The following is a 15,187-nucleotide window of genomic DNA, read 5'->3' as shown; positions in this document are numbered from 1 at the left end:
GCTTGGATGCTTGTACAAGAGAGAGGTAATTATTCTTATGCTGATATAGAGTCAATGTCAAATATTTCTAGTCTACAAAAACGTACAATTAATATTGACTCCATATATATGTTCGGCATACTAAATGGTATAATCGATGTGCCATCATTACTGGGACAAGTAAAATTCAATATTCCGACCTGTTGGTTGAGAAACAATGAAGTACTGTTCATCGATCAGCATAGAACAAACTATGGCCATAATTCTCCAATGACCCGTCTTTGTCGTATTGTTAACTCAAGACAAGATCTGGACTTTTTTGGTTTGAGTTTACAACGATTTTTTTTCCTTTTGTTTGTCAATAGTTTGTGAATTTTGTGAGGTGAGTCGTGATGCCATTTAAAAGCAGAACTCCATAGCTGTCAAAATACGCCAAACATTGAAAAAATGGTACTGAAAATCTGTCAACAATTAACAACGCTGTAATTGATTAGTTCACAAGGATCTGTGAAGTTTCAAAGTGGTTAATTAAAAAAAAATAATTCATACACTTTGGAGAAATTACGCTCTTAATTTTTACCGCACGAAAGAAATATTTTTTTACTTAATGCTTTTAAATATTTGTATACAAACATTAACCGACTTTTACATGTCTACCGGTTTCGAGACGTACCCGCCTCTCCGTCAGGACACCAATTAAACTAACGTGCAAAACTCACTATAAACGAACACGGCATGCATTTGTATATAAATAACCCTAACATGCGCTGATTACGTTATGAAAATATTTAATGTTGTGGGAGAAAAAGTTGAAAAAAGAGGGGGAGGTGATGAAGGGGGGGCTTGAATTTAATAGTAAATATTTCACATTAGTAAAGCTTTAAAAAATAATGTTCCTTTGATCAATAATAAAACAACCTTTCAATATACCAACCATCTTTGTCGTATTGTTAACTCAAGACAAGATCTGGACTTTTTTGGTTTAAGTTTACAAGGATTTAAATAGTCCATATCTTGTCTTGATGCCCCTTGTTTATTTATTTATTAAAGAAAACAATAGCCATTACAACAAAAAATAAATATTTACAAATAAACCAAAATTATGGGCTAATTATAGTTTTCTATACATTACTAAATATAATGTAAAAAAAGAAGAAAAATAGCGTACATTCAAATAGCGCTTCCGCATCATTCCACGCGTAAAAAATAAATAAAATATTACAATAATAATGAAATAATAAAAAAAAAAATTTTTTTTACTAGGACTTAAAAATCCTATGTTTACATTAATTTTATTTATTTTTATTTGGGAAAAAAACAACAGTTTTGACATACATACAATACAGAAAATAGGAATACATATGAACGAAAATTGTGAAAACAGTAAAAAAAAAATTCCACAGTGGTGTAAAATTAAGTACATTATCGGTATCAAAATAAATGCAATTAATTGTTAGGCACTTAGAAGTTGAAAATAAAATAAAAATACATATACTTATTTACAGTTATAAAAATAAAGTTAATAAAAACAAGATAAATTTAAATTTAAAGAATAAGAAAAGAAAAAACTTGTATTAAAATAATGTAAAAGGTACAAAAATATATTAATAAACATACGAGTACATACATAATTACTGACATCGTAAAACTAAACGGGTGAACTGTCTATTTTTTATATTTCTATATTTATGTTTGTCAATGCTTCTTTTTTTTATTTTTTATGTTTTAAACTATTATTTTTTTATTTTATTTATTTATTTATTTAATTTACATACGCCCAAGGGGCATTTACAAAATATATACAGGTAAGTACAAACATAGTAAGTAAAAATTTAAAAGAATAAAAAACGCTTTTTTGTATACATGTAGAAACAGTAAAAAGCATACTGCCATACAAAATAAAAAGTGAAACTTTACATAGTAAAAAAAGAAAAAAAAATGGTTATAAGAAAAGTCATTTAATTATTATTGTAATATTTAAAGCCTATAAATTGTATACATGGATAATGTCCATTAACAAATAATAAAAAATATTTTGATTCAATTAAAAGGAAATATTAAAAACAAACGAAAAATTCACTTACATTTGATGTCAGTAAAAAATCAACCAACCACTTTTTTTACGCGTCAAAAATGCTTTTTAATTTATTTTTTAAACTGGAACTTAAAAAAACTCGCGATTTTTCACTTTTAAAAATTGATTCGCTTTTGTTTTCTTTTGAGATGTCTGAAATGTTTGTAAATCGAACGCACGCGCCGATTGGTGCAAGTGGCACGCGGAGTAACTGTCTTTTGAATATTTGGAGAAAGCGCGCGGACGCGAGTGCACGGCGCGGCGTACAGAGAATAATGAATTGTTCCGAAGCGAATTCTAGTATAGTAAAGTCGATAGTGACAATGGCAGTGGATCGGGAGTTCGCTTATATATACGAGAATCGGATAAGCCGGGCGCCTAGGAAAAACGGGCTGAATCAGAAATCGAAAAAAACGTTTTTTTTACCGCGCGGTTTCCAGCAGCTAAATCACATTGGACTCTAAAAGTTAATATTATAAACCGCCGTGAAGAATTTGAAATGTGGATCCACCGTAGAATATTAAGAATATCTTGGACCGATATGATAACCAACAATGAAGTATTACGTTGATTGGTAGTATTAATTGCTTGATAAGTTAGAACGATTGCAGAATATTTGTATTCGTTATATCTTTAATCTTCGCAAATTTGACCACACAACCGAGTATCGCACGCAACTACACTGGCTCAGTATCAGGCATAGAAGAAACATTCACATTATATCACTTCTTCACAATATTTTAAATAATCCCACTTCGCCTGTTTATCTGAGAGAGCTCTTCCAACCTCTTTCACAGCACGGACTATCTCTTCGTTCTAGTAACGAAAGAAACCTTTTAATACCCTGTCATCACTCTATTTTTTTCCTCCTCTTTCACAGTAGTTGCCGCTCGATTGTGGAATAATCTACCCACTAACGTTAGAGATGCCCTTTCTTTATTTACATTTAAGTCAAGATTGAAATGCCACTATCTAAATATTTAAATTGTTCCTTTATCCGTCTTCTTTCCTCCCCATCCCCTCTCCTCTCTTCATAGTATAGTGTTATTTTTTAAAAATATAATTATTTTTGTTAATCTTTGCTTTTAATTTTTGTACAAAATTGTAAGATTCAATATGTCCATGTATTTATAATTTTCTCAAACTGAACGGTTTGGGTAGGTAGGAAGAAATTGCCTTAAGGCAATATGCCCGCCCTTATATGTATATTTATTGTATATGTATATTTTTTTGTATATGTATATTTATTGTATATGTATATTTATTGTATAAGTATATTTATTGTATATGTATATTTATTGTATAAGTATATTTATTGTAGATGTATATTTATTGTATATGTATATTTATTGTATATGTATATTTATTGTATATGTATATTTATTGCATATGTATATTTATTGTATATGTATATAAAGTGTCAAATAAATAAATAAATATGTAGAGCCAATACTAATAGAGAACTATTCACCACTGTTAAGCTCCGTAAGATTTCATATTTTGGCCATGTGTCGAAAGGTGATAAATATGCCATACTTCAGCTTGTCACGAAGGGGAAGATCGAGGGACGTAGAGGGGTCGGAAGAGAACAGCTTTCCTGGCTTCGAAACATCCGAGCATGGACCAGGATTAGAACTGTGGAGGAGCTGTTTCGCACTGCTCAGAATAGGGAAGCTTATTCCCAAGTGATCGTCAACGTCGGGGGGACCTGACATGACACATGAAGAAGAAGAAGAAATCACATTAAGGGGAGACCCTTAAGCCCACCATCCACCCGCAGCTGTTACAGAGCCCTGGGGGACTCTCTGTCAGCTGCGCATAGAGGAAAGTTATTTTAAATATTCCCAAGGAATACAAACTCTATGCAGATTACGGAGGGGGGAGGAGGACCTATGGACAGAGGCCAACACGTCGTCCCCACCCCTCAGGATCCCCTCAATGCCTCTGTTTTTTTTATTCAAAAAATATGTAAACAAACAATTTACATAAATAAACGTATCCAAATATACAAAAACAATTTCTTAAAACTATAGTAGCATATCAAACACAACTTACACAAAATCAAAAGTAAAAACACGAATATTTACAGTAGCTATCACAAATCACAAATAACCATCGACGTGTTTAACCTTTCCCTTACTAAGCATCGAAAATTACACATGATCCGAACGGGGGGATCAAACCCCAGAGCCTACTTGTATATGGCATATTATCCATGGCTTTATTCTACTGAGTTCCTCCAGGGTATTTTAATTATTATTTTTTTATTTGTTTATTTTTCCATACACATATTATTTACATATACAGGTTTCTCTTTAAACCCTGTCACATCCGAAATCACAATGGTCAGTATGGGCAAGAAGACATATTAGCATATCTTAAAAAATATTTAGAACAAAGAATTTTAAAAAATATATATATTTAAAAAAAACAAATGGTTTCTTACTTCTGCAGGGGAGAAGTGAGGGGAGCGCGGCGCAGTGTCAGACACCCCCCTTCCCCTACCTCGTTTTACCCCTGCAGAAGTAAGCAACGATTTGTTTTTTTTACATTTTATTTTTCAAATTTTTATTCGTTATAACAAAATATTTCAATGCGCCAATATGCCTTCTTGCTCATACTGAGCATCGGGTTACAGAACACCCTGTAAAAACATACAAAAATACACATTAGAAAAATACATCTTTAAATTAAGCCATGAATTGGACAGTAATTACTTAGTTACAGCAGTTTGAAGACTAGAAGGAGTGTGTATTTAACAACGCACTTATTTCGATTGTTGCGCGGTATTATTATGTTCCGGATAATTACCTTAGACAGCGTCAACATAGACTGTTTCACATTCCAATATACAGGACCAACCTGCCAATGGTTATGCCTGTTGGAAGGGCTATCTCTTTGTTGAAAAATATTACTTTGCATATTAACATTTTTCACGTCTCTGAGGGAGTTTTTCGTTACAAGATTCTCTTACTTTTTAAACATATTATTATCTGGATATTATCTATACTTATGTGTTTTTTTTATAAATACCTTATTATTTTAATTATTTCTTTATGTATGAATTAAGATATTCCATTTTGTCATGTACATATATATGAATAAATAAAATTGAATTGAATAAAATCAGGAAAATAAAATGTTGGATGTGTTTATGACCGTGCAATAATTTATTCATGTTTTCGCGGACACATATTTTATTCATTCGTGTATTTTATTCATTTTTGTTAGTTTGCCGAATGCTTATGAACATAAAGTGAAATCGACCAAATCGGTCTATGGAGGATTCGAATCCCCCCCTTCTGTCCGGCTAGGTTATAAACATCTTGGCATTTGAGCGATCACAATGCACAATAATAATGCTTAAGTTATCGCAGTCATAAGTCGACGCGTGTGTAATCTCTAAGTCAACGCTCGTGTCGGTTTGTATTTTGTTTTCCTCGTAAATAAATACAGTTTACTGATAAAAAAATGGCGTTTATTATAAAAAAATACAATATATTGCATTTGCAAAATAGTAAGGAGTATCTAATACAATAATGCAATAGGTCAAATCTTTGGGAATGAGTGGGCGGCAGATGACCCCACCTACTCCCTATTTTCGTATGTTCAACATTCTTCCGAACACCCTGTATCTTGTGTATAAATGTAGGTACAAATGAATAAACATTTTTTGTAGATTACCTATAAAATAAATCACCGCTTGCCACTGTAGTACACTCACCCAAGCCATGCCAAAAAAGGTTCGAGAAGCGTTTGGAACGTGGTGTAATGCTACAGGATATCTCCCTGGTGGACAGAGTCCGAAATGATGACGTCCCCTGACTGATGAAAAAAGGTAGAGAGGACACATGAAGAAAAATGTGTTCAGTAGAACACCATTTAGAATAGAAAACTCGAGTACTTCGGGCATGTGAAGTGATGATAAAAATAAAACTTATCACAAGTCATTCTACGGGGAAAGAATTAAAAGAAGCAGAGGAGGAAGAAGGCGCATCTTTTGGCTGGACTTACAAGATGGCGCCACTGCAACAGCCCTCTTTTAAGGACACTCAGACCGAACTTTTTAAACGTTCAATTTTAGGATTACTGATTTTTGCCTAAAGATCTTCAATTTCTTATTTTCCATATCCACTTCTAAATGGAGCACGTGGACATCAGCAGTTGCCTCCAGGAGACCCTATCGCCAGCCAGCACTCTCGCCTCCTCCCACGTCAATTTAGCGCCCCTCAGTTCCGCCGAAAGAGCTCGCTACTTTACGGATCTGTAGCTCAATCACAAAAGACTATCGACGTGCTAATAAGCGACGTGATAAAAAATTCTCACCGTGGTTGTTTATCGTATACTGTACACAATGGAACATCTATAAACACTTATATTAAATGTCAAAATATTTACGTTTCGCGACGTATAATCCTGCTGCGCAATCACGTATTTGAATTTCACCGGTGTAAATATGGAAAATATTCCAAAACTGCTATTTTCATTTATTTATTAATAAACATATTCCAACAGAGATAAAGACCATTTCAGAGAAGGTAATATAAAAGCATCTACAGGGCTTATGACCTGTCATTGGCTGGTTTAAGTCGCCACTTTACACACTGTGTAACATTCACCATTCTGCCCATATTTGAACATCTTTATTCCTTCAATTCTTTCATTTGTTGATGTTTGTGAAGTTAAAGAGCTGAAACCTTTATTTATGCGGGTGAGATTCGTGTAGTTGAATTATTTCACCTACATACTGGGCGACGCCTGAAAATTGTATTTTTTTCAATTTCTATCATGGACCAGGTGAAGTTATCAACAACATTTTGAGTTTGTCCAAATTTTTGTAGACAAGGATTGGATTCAACTCCCTGGGGAGATGATAATATTAACATATTACAACAGAGATGAGAACATTTCAGAGAAGGTAACATACAAGTTTAGGCATCTACAGGGCTTATGACCTGTCATTGACTGGTTTAAGGGGCCCAGAGCGAATGGACAGCGAAAGGAGGGCTAAAAGGATCTACGATGCGAATGTTGATGGATGTGGAAAACGAGGAAGACCGAGAAAAAAATGGCACGATCGAGTCCATCAAATACTTGAAGATAGACATGTCAAAAGTAGGAATAATCGGCGTGCGTGCATGAGAATATATAAATATAGCTGGTAAATTTATATAGCGCCATTTTTGTGAAAATCACCTCAAGGGCGCTGTACAATTAATAAATATCCCAGTACGTCTTGCAGCTACAGAGCGCATGGACGGTTGGGATTCTAGTTCCTCGTTTTCAATTAAGATCAATAAAAAATTGTAACAGATAGGAGCTAGATTACAGGACGTCTTGCAGCTACAGAGCGCATAGACAGTTAGAAATTTAGCCCCCATTTACACATTTTAAAAACTTGACAAATAAATTTATTGTATAAATGATATTTAAAAAAAAAATACGAATAATTAAAAGGAGTAAGATTACAACACGTCTTGCAGCTACTAAGCGTATAGACGATTGAAATTCTAGACCCCATTAAAAAAAATTAGGTATTTTAAAGTTGATATATGAAAGCTAGATAACCAATCATCGTGCTGCTACAAAGCGCCTGGACGAGTGGAATTCTAGCAGAGTTAAAATGATATCAATAAACTTTAAAAAAATAGAGCATAGTAGTAAGTTTGTCAAGTGTTCATGTCAAGAAGTAAGCAATAAAAAACTAAATAAATAAAACGCTGTTTCAACTCCATGGTTAACAAAGGGAGATAGTTGTCCGAAGAGAAGCTTTTGTAGACAGTAGGTAGATATACCGTCGCCATGTGGCCCACTGGCTGCTTGATAAATTCTGGAAATACACGTGTGTAGTTACTGGGGGATTATGCATATTGTTCCAACAACTTAGTGTCCATTTTGGTCCGTATTATTTCATTTTATGAGACGCAACATTCCTGTTCAATTCACTTTTTTACATGAATATTACACAAACGCGTGTATGAGCGGTTTGATTTATCATTTTGTATGTTATTAGAAGGCATATATTTGAAATATTATGTGTGTAATCTTCTATAGAAGATGTATGAATGTAACGGAAGCGAGGTCTGTATGCAAAGATAGAGTGAAATGGCGTTCTATCCTCTCTGCCTACCCCTGCGGGGAAACGGCGTGATGGTTTGTTGTTGTTTGTTTGAAGGATGGGTGACTATTGCATGAACGACGGAGGTATAATGTATGCACGTAAAACTAAAATAACAATAAAGTAAAAAAAAATAAAATAAATAACACTTGAATTATAATGTTGAAATTTGTACTTTCTCAATAACATGTGGATCTATAAAAATATATCATCGCGTATCATAAATTCAAATTTATTTTTTGAGTAGAATTAAAAAATAATTGATTTAAATACGACTATAGTCCTTAAAATATAGCTTGATTAGAATGCCAGTTGTCAGCAAAAGTGACGACATAACTTTGTAGTAACATACTACAACAGAGATGAAGAACATCTAAGAAAAGGTAAAACAGAAGTCTAGATATCTACAGGGCTTATGACCTGTCAATGGCTGGTTTAAGTGGCCACTTTACACACTGTGTAACATTCACCTGCATGAATAAAGGTTTCAGCTCTTTAACTTCACAAACATCAACAGATGAAAGAATTGAAAGAAAATAGATGTTCAAAAATAGGCAGAATGGTGAATGTTACACAGTGTGTAATGTGGCCACTTAAACCAGCCATTGACAGGTCATAAGCCCTGTACATGCCTAGACTTCTGTATTACCCTTTCTTAGATGTTCTTCATCTCTTTTGTAGTATGATAATATAAGCAGCTCCCCAGGGAGTTGAATCCAGTCCTTGTCTACAAAAATTTGGACTACCTCAGAATATTGTTGATAAATTACCTGGTCCATGAAAAAGTATAGAAATTGAAAAAATAATATTTTCAGGCGTTGCCTAGTATGTAGGTGAAATAATTCAATTAGATGAATCTCACCTGCATAAATAAAGGTTTCAGCTCTTAAACTTCACAAACATCAACAGATGAAAGAATTAAAGGAATATAGATGTTCAAATATAGGCAGAATGGTGAATGTTACACAGTGTGTAAAATGGCCACTTAAACCAGCCATTGACAGGTCATAAGCCCTGTAGATGCCTAGATTTCTAAATTACCTTCTCTTAAATGTTCTTCATTTCTGTTGTAGTATGTTAATATAAGCAGCTCCCCAGGGAGTTGAATCCAGTCCTTGTCTACAAAAATTTGGACAAACTCAGAATATTGTTGATAAATTACCTGGTCCATGAAGAAGTATAGAAATTGAAAAAATAACATTTTCAGGCGTTGCCTAGTATGTAGGTGAAATAATTCAATTACACAAATCTCACCCGCATAAATAAAGGTTTCAGCTCTTTAACTTCACAAACATCAACAGATGAAAGAATTGAAGGAATAAAGATGTTCAAATATGGGCAGAATGGTGAATGTTACACAGTGTGTAAAATGGCCACTTAAACCAGCCATTGACAGGTCATAAGCCCTGTAGATGCCTAGATTTCTAAATTACCTTCTCTTAAATGTTCTTTATTTCTGTTGTAGTATGTTAATATAAGCAGCTCCTCAGGGAGTTGAATCCAGTCCTTGTCTACAAAAATTTGGACAAACTCAGAATATTGTTGATAAATTACCTGGTCCATAAAGAGGTATAGAATTTGAAAAAATAACATTTTCAGGCGTTGCCTAGTATGTAGGTGAAATAATTCAATTAGATGAATCTCACCTGCATAAATAAAGGTTTCAGCTCTTTAACTTCACGAACATCAACAGATGAAAGAGTTGAAGAAATATAGATGTTCAAATATAGGCAGAATGGTGACTGTTACACAGTGTGTAAAATGGCTACTTAAACCAGCCATTGACAGGTCATAAGTAGATGCCTAGACTTCTGTATTACCTTTTCTTAGATGTTCTTCATCTCTGTTGTAGTATGTTAATATAAGCAGCTCCCCAGGGAGTTGAATTTAGTCCTTGTCTACAAAAATTTGGACAAACTCAGAATATTGTTGATAAATTACCTGGTCCATGAAGAAGTATAGAAATTGAAAAAATAACATTTTCAGGCGTTGCCTAGTATGTTGGTGAAATAATTCAATTAGATGAATCTCACCTGCATAAATGAAGGTTTCAGCTCTTTAACTTCACAAACATCAACAGATGAAAGAGTTGAAGAAATATAGATGTTCAAATATAGGCAGAATGGTGACTGTTACACAGTGTGTAAAGTGGCTACTTAAACCAGCCATTGACAGGTCATAAGTAGATGCCTAGACTTCTGTATTACCTTTTCTTAGATGTTCTTCATCTCTGTTGTAGTATGTTAATATAAGCAACTCCCAAGGGAGTTGAATCCAGTCCTTGTCTACAAAAATTTGTACAAACTCAGAATATTGTTGTTTGTAGTAACGTCTAAGGAGTGATTTATATTGACACACGAAAAATCATTCGTATCTGGAATGTTTAATTATTATTTTTTAATACAATGCTTGACATATATAAATCAGCATAAATATATCAAATCAGCTTTAAAATTTAAAAAAACTTAGAGAAACCTAACTTTTAACGACGTTCTTTAAGGATATTGATACTTTTGAAGTCAGTTGTGCTTCTGTTGATAAATCCGAGGAGTATTGAGGATTTATTGATAACATGTTCAATAATTCTTATGATGTATTTTTGTATAATTTAATTTAGTACGTACTGTTATTTGGCATATGATTTATTGCTCCTATTCCTTATATTTCTTACTACAATTGAGTGAATTTCTAGAAAACATAACTCAATTATCATTTCAATTATGCTTTTATATTTATTTATTTTATTTTATTTAGAAAACATACAGTCATACAAAATAAGTACTAAAAACAACAATTTTTTAACATAAAAAGACCAATTAAGTTTTCATAAATTAAAAAGATATAAACATTAAATGTGACAAAAAATAAAAAATAAATAAGAATTTTAAGTGAAAAAAGGATAATTGTTGACATTTGCGTTTTCCATGGAGGTAATAAATTAAAATAAATAAAAATACCGAATGTACACTCCGAGCCATCCACGCACACACATGAACGCACATTTAAAACATACACAAACATATACATTACATGCGGCACATATACATAACATAAACCACTCAAGATGTACATTCAGCAACTATCCCAAATAATCGACCCCATGAAGAAATTTTCTGTACAAATCCAACGTGCAGTTAAAATGTCTACATCAATTCTGAGTCCGTTATAATTTCTACAGGTACGTCTAATGAATGAATTCGAGGGATAATTGTTTTTACAAGTTGGTACATTAAAAAGGGAATTTAATCTAGTATAGCGAAGAGGACAACGGAAACCTATATTTTGTAAAAGATACGGCGAATCAACTATGTTATCGAGAATTTTGAAAAGAAAAATTAAATCATATCTAAGGCGCCTTTTTTGTAGTGATTCTATATTAAAATTGATCAAAGATGCGCCGTAATCATTTTCAATGTTACCAAAACGATATTCCAGTCTCCTTATAAAATTCTTTTGAATGTTTTCAATTTGATTAATATATACATTATATTGAGGGGACCATACTAATACCATACATATATATATATATGTTCTTTTTCTGTTGATTTAAATCATGCTCTTATTTTGTGTTATATATTTTTTTAATACTACTATATTTTACTATTATTTTGTTGATTTTAATGATACCACTATTTTGTATAATTGATTATGTGTGATTCTTAATTTGTAAAATTTATATTTTAAAAATTATTTCTGAATATCTTTTTGCATTGTATTCTTTGGAATTTGATTATTTATTACATTTACCTTTTTTTCTAGATTGTGATTCTATGTCATTATAATTTGATTTAATTAATTTTACTATGTATTTTTATTGTTATTTATTGTGGCTTGACACGGGCATAGCCTAAAAAGCCTTAATAAGTTCATAAATATTTAATTTTGTAATTTTGAATGAATAAATAAATAAATAAATAAATATGAATTGTAAAAAAAAGTTTTGTGTCAAGTATAATACCTAAATCTCGTATACTAGACTCAGATGATAATATTTCATCGTTCTTGTTTATTTTTTATTTATACTTTTACAAAGTTAGTCTTATTTTTTTTTTATACAGAATAATGTTCCCCGCCGGGGTGTCCCGTGCCGAGGAAAACATGCCTTAAATTACTGTCCTTAAAATGTAACATGATTAGAATGACAGTTGTCAGAAAAAGTGACGACATAACTTTGAAGTAACGTCTAAGGAGTGATTTATATTGACACACGAAAAATCATTTATATCTGGCATGTTTAATTATTTTTTTAAAATAAAATGCTTGACATAAAAATCAATATAATTATTTTAAATCAGCTTTAAAACTAAACTTAACCTAATTGTTAACGACGTTTTTACAAGGTAACAACATCATTTTGCAAAAATGTTGGAAGAGATGGGACAAATTGATCAATGTAAATCGAACGGCTAGAGGCCTTAAAGCCGTGGTGCTACAGAAAAATATTATGAGTTTGCTGGAGAGACCACATCACTAATGACGAGGTTCTCAACAGAATCCAAGAAGCTAGGCACCTAATCAAAACCATCTCAGAGAGGCGAGCCCGATGGATCGGCCACATTATGCGCCATGGGGGTCTCCTGCACGACATCATAGAGGGAATGGCTAACTAACTAACTAACTAACTAACCATCACGCCATTTCCCCAGAGGGGTAGGCAGGAGGATAGAACGCCACACCACTCTGTCCTGGCACACTTCCTTTGCTTCCTTCACATTCATACATCTTCTCATGCACGCACGTCGATTATTCCGACTTTTCACATGACCACTTTCAAGAATTTGTTGTACTCGATCATGCCATGTCTTTCTCGGCCTTCCTCGACTTCTAAAACCAGACACATTCGCATCATAAATCTTTTTAGCCGTTCTTTCATCATTCATTCGCTCCACATGACCGAACCATCGCAAAAGACCTTTCTTAATTTTGTCGATAATGCTTAACTCAGCCTTGCATTCTGCTCTAATTTCGACATTAGGGCACCTATCATACATTGTTTTTCCGCACATTTGCCTGAGGGATCGCATTTCAACAGCATTCAGTCTACTTTCGTCCCTTTTTTTCCAACTCCATGCTTCGCTTCCATACATTAGGGTTGGTACGAGAACTTCATTATGAACTGCTAATTTAGCCTCTTGCGATAGACACTTATTTGCTACGACAGACTTTAAGGCACCATTAACTCTGTTACCGGCACTAACCCTCCTTTCAATATCCTTGTCCATATTTCCATGGGATGGCTGAGGGGACAAATTACAGAGGGCGCCCCCGACGAGTATATTTGGAGCAAGTGTGCGAAGATTTAAACTGCGCCCCATATGTCGAGCTGAAGAAGGCTGCAGAAAATTGAGACCGATGGAGGACGAGATGCGGGACTTTGCTGCAAACCAATCCCCAGGATTGAGACTGCAAAGAAGAAAAGAAAATCGAACGAATAAAAAAAATATTATTTTGATGTTGTTTATGAAAAAAAATATAAACGTCTTATTTTTTTACGAATAATTGTCTTAAACACACTATAGTAATAGGCTTGTTTTTGCGTTTTTTAAAAATCAATTTTCGTTTCATTTTGTTTATTTTTTGGGTGATACCGTGTGGGTTGGATTTGTTCCGACGTTTCGGCTACCATTGCAGGTGAGTGACTCACTCAGTTTACCCTGAAGATGGCTCCTGCAATGGTAGCCGAAACGTCGGAATAAATCCAGCACACACGTTGTCACCCAAAATGAAACAAATTGATAACAGTGACCGTGAAAACCTTCGTACCTACAGAGTTTCATGTTTGCATGAAAAAACTGATAAAATCGAATCACATTGGTTTGGCAGCTGTCATTTGAATCAAGCTATATTTTAGGGACTATAATCATAAACTACCAAACGCTTCGGTTGCCAAATTTCAATGAAACATATTTTTTTACTCATAAATATTTATCAATTCCGATGACCTCACTTTGAAAAATAAATAAAGGCATTTATATATCGACGATATTTTAGGAATTCCAAATTTTTGTCGACAGGATATCACCCCTGGGCCGCGATTATAAAGGCTATCTTTATCGGTTATACTGAGACGGTACTTCTGTACTAATCTACCTACGGTACTGGTGGATTTTTATAAGCTGGCGCGTGCGCTATACTTACACATACGCATTGTGTAGCATCCGTGAATAAGCCCATGGTATGACATCGCACGGCATACGCATTATGAAAATAATCTTCGTCTCTCTCGCGCTCAGACGCGCTTATGAGCGTGACATAGACAACGATTGCTTTATTAGTTGCTAATGATATGGTAATACCATAAAATTAAGAATAGTCCAGAAGGAGCGTAGAATCATATTTGAATACATCGGAATGTGTCCAATAATTCCCCCACTTGGACAACTTTGTTAACAAAAAATAACAAAAAGCATAATAATGCACGCGGAAACATTAATTGACACAACAGAGTAGATAAGTAAAGGGTCATTTAATAAGAGTAATTAAATTGATGAACTCTGAACTTAATATATAAAACAAATTTTATTTGACATAAAACGGATATTTTTATATCATGCTAAATAATATTTGATGTTTTAAAGATAATTCTCTTGCTTTAAAATCTTCTCCTTATATTGCTTTTTCAAATTTTAAAGATAACTTGCTATCCTTGTTATTTTTTCTTTTTTCTCTGCTGCATTGGCATGTTTTTATACTTTTAAACTACTTTTAATTACTTATATTATATATGTAATAAAAATCAATATATTGATGCTCTTACTATAATGTGTCATTAATTTTTAAGATGTTTTTTTTAATTGACTTAAATTTATTGTTTTATATTTCACTTAAAGATTCTTCTCATCGTTTCTTTGAATCCCTTAAAATAAATATGTGTATATTTATGCTTTTCCTTTTTTTAAATGTTATTACTTTTTTATTTTATTTTTACATCTGAGCATGTTTTTCATTCTTCATTTCAATTCTTAATTTTTAATTACTCTTACAAGTTTTCTTCATTTTTAATATTATTTCCATTT

The 15,187-nt window shown here is 33.1% G+C and overlaps 1 protein-coding gene across 1 annotated transcript in view; it reads right to left on the bottom strand.

Moving 5' to 3' along the window:
• Nucleotides 1–2,375, bottom strand: part of LOC148275707 (fatty acyl-CoA reductase wat-like) — a 96,881-nt gene extending 94,506 nt beyond the window's left edge. Inside the window, exon 1 of the mRNA XM_088235309.1 lies at nt 2,064–2,375. The gene's annotated coding sequence lies outside the window, so the exon portion shown is untranslated. The remainder of the gene's footprint in view (nt 1–2,063) is intronic.
• Nucleotides 2,376–15,187: the final 12,812 nt, after the last annotated feature.

Source organism: Micrasema longulum, unplaced genomic scaffold, assembly GCF_059751315.1.
Source record: "Micrasema longulum isolate JH-2025_06_02 unplaced genomic scaffold, ASM5975131v1 h1tg001358l, whole genome shotgun sequence".
NCBI classification, from domain to species: domain Eukaryota; kingdom Metazoa; phylum Arthropoda; class Insecta; order Trichoptera; family Brachycentridae; genus Micrasema; species Micrasema longulum.
The sequence above is the reverse complement of the archived record's forward strand: the minus strand, read 5'-3'. Positions and strand labels throughout refer to the sequence as shown.